This window comes from Heterodontus francisci, chromosome 29, assembly GCF_036365525.1.
Source record: "Heterodontus francisci isolate sHetFra1 chromosome 29, sHetFra1.hap1, whole genome shotgun sequence".
Classification (NCBI taxonomy): domain Eukaryota; kingdom Metazoa; phylum Chordata; class Chondrichthyes; order Heterodontiformes; family Heterodontidae; genus Heterodontus; species Heterodontus francisci.
Window position 1 is genome coordinate 53,480,144 of NC_090399.1, and position 6,388 is coordinate 53,486,531.

Genomic DNA, 6,388 nt, shown 5'->3' on the forward strand with positions numbered 1-6,388 from the left:
CTAGACCCCAAATCAACATCACAAGAGAAACCTCTGCTGGACCCCAAATCAACATCACAAGAGAAACCTCTGCTCGATCCCAGATCAACATTAGAAGAGAAACCTCTGCTGGACCCCAAATCAACAGCACAAGAGAAACCTCTGCTAGACCACTAATCAACAGCACAAGAGAAACCTCTGTTCGACCACAAATCAACATCACAAGAGAAACCTCTGCTGGACCCCAAATCAACATCACAAGAGAAACCTCTGCTGGATCCCAAGTCAACAGCACAAGAGAAACCTCTGCGAGACCACAAATCAACATCACAAGAGAAACCTCTGCTAGTTCCCAATCCACAGCACAAGAGAAACCTCTGCTGGACCTCAAATCAACAGCACATGAGAAACCTCTGCTAGTTCCCAATCCACAGCACAAGAGAAACCTCTGCTGGACCTCAAATCAACAGCACATGAGAAACCTCTGCTAGACCCCAAATCAACTGCACATGAGAAACCTGTGCTGGACCCCAAACCAACAGCAGAAGAGAATCCTCTGCTGGGCACCAAATCTAGAGCAGAAGAGAAACCTCTGCTCGACTCCAAATCAACAGCACAAGAGAAACCTCTGCTAGACCCCAAATCAACATCACAAGAGAAACCTCTGCTCGACCCCAAATCAACATCACCGGAGAAACCTCTGCTAGACCCCAAATCAACATCACAAGAGAAACCTCTGCTCGACCCCAAATCAACATCACCGGAGAAACCGCTGCTCGATCCCAGATCAACAGCTCAAGAGAAACCTCTGCTAGTCCCAAATCAACAGCACAAGGGAAACCTCAGCTAGTTCCCAATCAACAGCACAAGAGAAACCTCTGCGAGACCACAAATCAACAGCACAGGAGAAACCTCTGCTAGACCCAAATCAACATCACAAGAGAAACCTCTGCTAGACCCCAAATCAACATCACAGGAGAAACCTCTGCTCGATCCCAGATCAACAGCTCAAGATAAACCTCTGCTAGTCCCAAATCAACAGCACAAGAGAAACCTCTGCTAGACCACAAATCAACAGCACAGGAGAAACCTCTGCTAGACCCAAATCAACATCACAAGAGAAACCTCTGCTAGACCCAAATCAACATCACAAGAGAAACCTCTGCTAGACCCAAATCAACATCACAAGAGAAACCTCTGCTAGTCCCAAATCAACAGCACAAGAGAAAACTCTGCTAGACCCCAAATCAACATCACAAGAGAAACCTCTGCTGGACCCCAAATCAACATCAGAGGAGAAACCTCTGCTAGACCCCAAATCAACATCACAAGAGAAACCTCTGCTAGTTCCCAATCAACAGCACAAGAGAAACCTCTGCTAGACCACAAATCAACAGCACAGGAGAAACCTCTGCTCGATCCCAAATCAACAGCACAAGAGAAACCTCTGCTAGACCACAAATCAACAGCACAGGAGAAACCTCTGCTCGACCCCAAATCAACATCACAAGAGAAAACTCTGCTAGACCCCAAACCAACAGCACAGGAGAAACCTCTGCTGGACCCCAAATCAACATCACAAGAGAAAACTCTGCTAGACCCCAAACCAACAGCACAGGAGAAACCTCTGCTGGACCCCAAATCAACTGCACATGGGAAACCTCTGCTAGACCCCAAACCAACAGCGGAAGAGAATCCTCTGCTGGGCACCAAATCTAGAGCAGAAGAGAAACCTCTGCTCGACTCCAAATCAACAGCACAAGAGAAAGCTCTGCTAGACCCCAAATCAACATCACAAGAGAAACCTCTGCTCGACCCCAAATCAACAGCACAAGAGAAAACTCTGCTAGACCCCAAACCAACAGCACGGGAGAATCCTCTGCTAGACCTCAAACCAACAGCACAAGAGAAACCTCTGCTAGACCTCAAATCAACAGCACAGGAGAAACCTCTGCTAGACCCCAAACCAAGAGCAGAAGAGAATCCTCTGCTGGGCACCAAATCTGGAGCAGAAGAGAAACCTCTGCTCGACTCCAAATCAACAGCACAAGAGAAACCTCTGCTGGACCCAAATCAACATCACAGGAGAAACCTCTGCTAGACCCCAAATCAACATCACAAGAGATACCTCTGCTCGACCCCAAATCAACATCACCGGAGAAACCTCTGTTAGATCCCAAATCAACATCACAAGAGAAACCTCTGCTGGACCCCAAATCAACAGCACAAGAGAAACCTCTGCCAGACCCCAAATCAACATCACAAGAGAAACCTCTGCTGGACCCCAAATCAACATCACAAGAGAAACCTCTGCTAGACCCCAAATCAACAGCACAAGAGAAACCTCTGCTCGACCCCAAATCAACATCACAAGAGAAACCTCTGCTGGAACCCAAATCAACATCACAAGAGAAACCTCTGCTCGATCCCAGATCAACAGCTCTAGAGAAACCTCTGCTAGTCCCAAATCAACAGTATAAGAGAAACCTCTGCTAGACCACAAATCAACAGCACAGGAGAAACCTCTGTTCGACCACAAATCAACATCACAAGAGAAACCTCTGCTAGATCCCAAGTCAGCAGCACAGGAGAAACCTCTGCTAGATCCCAAATCAACATCACAAGAGAAACCTCTGCTCGATCCCAAATCAACAGCACAAGAGAAACCTCTGCTAGACCCAAATCAACAGCACAGGAGAAACCTCTGCTAGATCCCAAATCAACATCACAAGAGAAACCTCTGCTCAACTCCAAATCAACATCACAGGAGAAACCTCTGCTAGACCCCAAATCAACAGCACAAGAGAAACCTCTGCTAGACCCAAATCAACATCACAAGAGAAACCTCTGCTAGACCCCAAATCAACAGCACAAGAGAAACCTCTGCTAGACCCAAATCAACAGCACAAGAGAAACTTCTGCTGGACCCCAAATCAACATCACAAGAGAAACCTCTGCTGGACCCCAAATCAACATCACAAAAGAAACCTCTGTTCGATCCCAGATCAACAGCTCAAGAGAAACCTCTGCTGGACCCCAAATCAACAGCACAAGAGAAACCTCTGCTAGACCACAAATCAACAGCACAAGAGAAACCTCTGTTCGACCACAAATCAACATCACAAGAGAAACCTCTGCTAGTTCCCAATCAACAGCACAAGAGAAACCTCTGCTGGATCCCAAGTCAACAGCACAGGAGAAACCTCTGCTCGATCCCAAATCAACAGCACAAGAGAAACCTCTGCTAGACCCAAATCAACAGCACAAGAGAAACCTCTGCTAGATCCCAAATCAACATCACAAGAGAAACCTCTGCTAGACCTCAAATCAACAGCACAGGAGAAACCTCTGCTAGACCCCAAATCAACTGCACATGAGAAACCTGTGCTGGACCCCAAACCAACAGCAGAAGAGAATCCTCTGCTGGGCACCAAATCTAGAGCAGAAGAGAAACCTCTGCTCGACTCCAAATCAACAGCACAAGAGAAACCTCTGCTAGACCCCAAATCAACATCACAAGAGAAACCTCTGCTCGACCCCAAATCAACATCACCGGAGAAACCTCTGCTAGACCCCAAATCAACATCACCGGAGAAACCTCTGCTCGACCCCAAATCAACATCACCGGAGAAACCTCTGCTCGATCCCAGATCAACAGCTCAAGAGAAACCTCTGCTAGTCCCAAATCAACAGCACAAGAGAAACCTCTGCTAGTTCCCAATCAACAGCACAGGAGAAACCTCTGCTAGACCACAAATCAACAGCACAGGAGAAACCTCTGCTCGATCCCAAATCAACAGCACAAGAGAAACCTCTGCTATTTCCCAATCAACAGCACAAGAGAAAACTCTGCTAGACCCCAAACCAACAGCACGGGAGAATCCTCTGCTAGACCTCAAACCAACAGCACAAGAGAAACCTCTGCTAGACCTCAAATCAACAGCACAGGAGAAACCTCTGCTAGACCCCAAATCAACTGCACATGAGAAACCTCTGCTCGACCCCAAAACAACAGCGGAAGAGAATCCTCTGCTGGGCACCAAATCTAGAGCAGAAGAGAAACCTCTGCTCGACTCCAAATCAACAGCACAAGAGAAACCTCTGCTAGACCCCAAATCAACATCACAAGAGAAACCTCTGCTAGAGCTCAAATCAACAGCACAGGAGAAACCTCTGCTAGACCCCAAATCAACATCACAAGAGAAACCTCTGCTAGAGCTCAAATCAACAGCACAGGAGAAACCTCTGCTAGACCCCAAATCAACTGCACATGAGAAACCTCTGCTAGACCCCAAACCAACAACAGAAGAGAATCCGCTGCTGGGCACCAAATCTGGAGCAGAAGAGAAACCTCTGCTGGACCCGAATCAACATCACAGGAGAAACCTCTGCTAGACCCCAAATCAACATCACAAGAGATACCTCTGCTCGACCCCAAATCAACATCACCGGAGAAACCTCTGTTAGATCCCAAATCAACATCACAAGAGAAACATCTGCTGGACCCCAAATCAACAGCACAAGAGAAACCTCTGCCAGACCCCAAATCAACATCACAAGAGAAACCTCTGCTGGACCCCAAATCAACATCACAAGAGAAACCTCTGCTCGATCCCAGATCAACAGCTCAAGAGAAACCTCTGCTAGACCCCAAATCAACATCACAAGAGAAACCTCTGCTAGACCCCAAATCAACATCACAAGAGAAACCTCTGCTCGATCCCAAATCAACAGCACAAGAGAAACCTCTGCTAGACCCCAAATCAACATCACAAGAGAAACCTCTGCTAGACCCCAAATCAACATCACAAGAGAAACGTCTGCTCGATCCCAAATCAACAGCACAAGGGAAACCTCTGCTCGACTCCAAATCAACAGCACAAGAGAAACCTCTGCTCGACCCCAAATCAACAGCACAAGGGAAACCTCTGCTCGACTCCAAATCAACATCACCGGAGAAACCTCTGCTCGATCCCAAATCAACAGCACAAGGGAAACCTCTGCTCGACTCCAAATCAACAGCACAAGAGAAACCTCTGCTCGACCCCAAATCAACAGCTCAAGAGAAACCTCTTCTCGATCCCAAATCAACAGCACAAGGGAAACCTCTGCTGGAACTGAAATCAAAAGCACAAGAGAAACCTCTGCTACACCCCAAATCAACATCGCAAGAGAAACCTCTGCTCGACCCCAAATCAACATCACAAGAGAAACCTCTGCTAGACCCCAAATCAACATCACAAGAGAAACCTCTGCTCGACCCCAAATCAACAGCTCAAGAGAAACCTCTTCTCGATCCCAAATCAACAGCACAAGGGAAACCTCTGCTGGAACTGAAATCAAAAGCACAAGAGAAACCTCTGCTACACCCCAAATCAACATCGCAAGAGAAACCTCTGCTCGACCCCAAATCAACATCGCAAGAGAAACCTCTGCTCGACCCCAAATCAACATCACAAGAGAAACCTCTGCTAGACCCCAAATCAACATCACAAGAGAAACCTCTGCTAGACCCCAAATCAACATCACAGGAGAAACTTTTGCGAGACCACAAATCAACATCACAAGAGAAACCTCTGCTCGATCCCAAATCAACAGCACAAGAGAAACCTCTGCTAGACCCAAATCAACATCACAAGAGAAACCTCTGCTCGATCCCAGATCAACAGCTCAAGAGAAACCTCTGCTAGACCCCAAATCAACATCACAAGAGAAACCTCTGCTAGTTCCCAAATTAACAGCACAAGAGAAACCTCTGCTTGTCCCAAATCAACAGCACAAGAGAATCCTCTGCTAGACCTCAAACCAACAGCACAAGAGAAACCTCTGCTAGACCTCAAATCAACAGCACAGGAGAAACCTCTGCTAGACCCCAAACCAAGAGCAGAAGAGAATCCTCTGCTGGGCACCAAATCTGGAGCAGAAGAGAAACCTCTGCTCGACTCCAAATCAACAGCACAAGAGAAACCTCTGCTGGACCCAAATCAACATCACAGGAGAAACCTCTGCTAGACCCCAAATCAACATCACAAGAGATACCTCTGCTCGACCCCAAATCAACATCACCGGAGAAACCTCTGTTAGATCCCAAATCAACATCACAAGAGAAACCTCTGCTGGACCCCAAATCAACAGCACAAGAGAAACCTCTGCCAGACCCCAAATCAACATCACAAGAGAAACCTCTGCTGGACCCCAAATCAACATCACAAGAGAAACCTCTGCTAGACCCCAAATCAACAGCACAAGAGAAACCTCTGCTCGACCCCAAATCAACATCACAAGAGAAACCTCTGCTGGAACCCAAATCAACATCACAAGAGAAACCTCTGCTCGATCCCAGATCAACAGCTCTAGAGAAACCTCTGCTAGTCCCAAATCAACAGTATAAGAGAAACCTCTGCTAGAC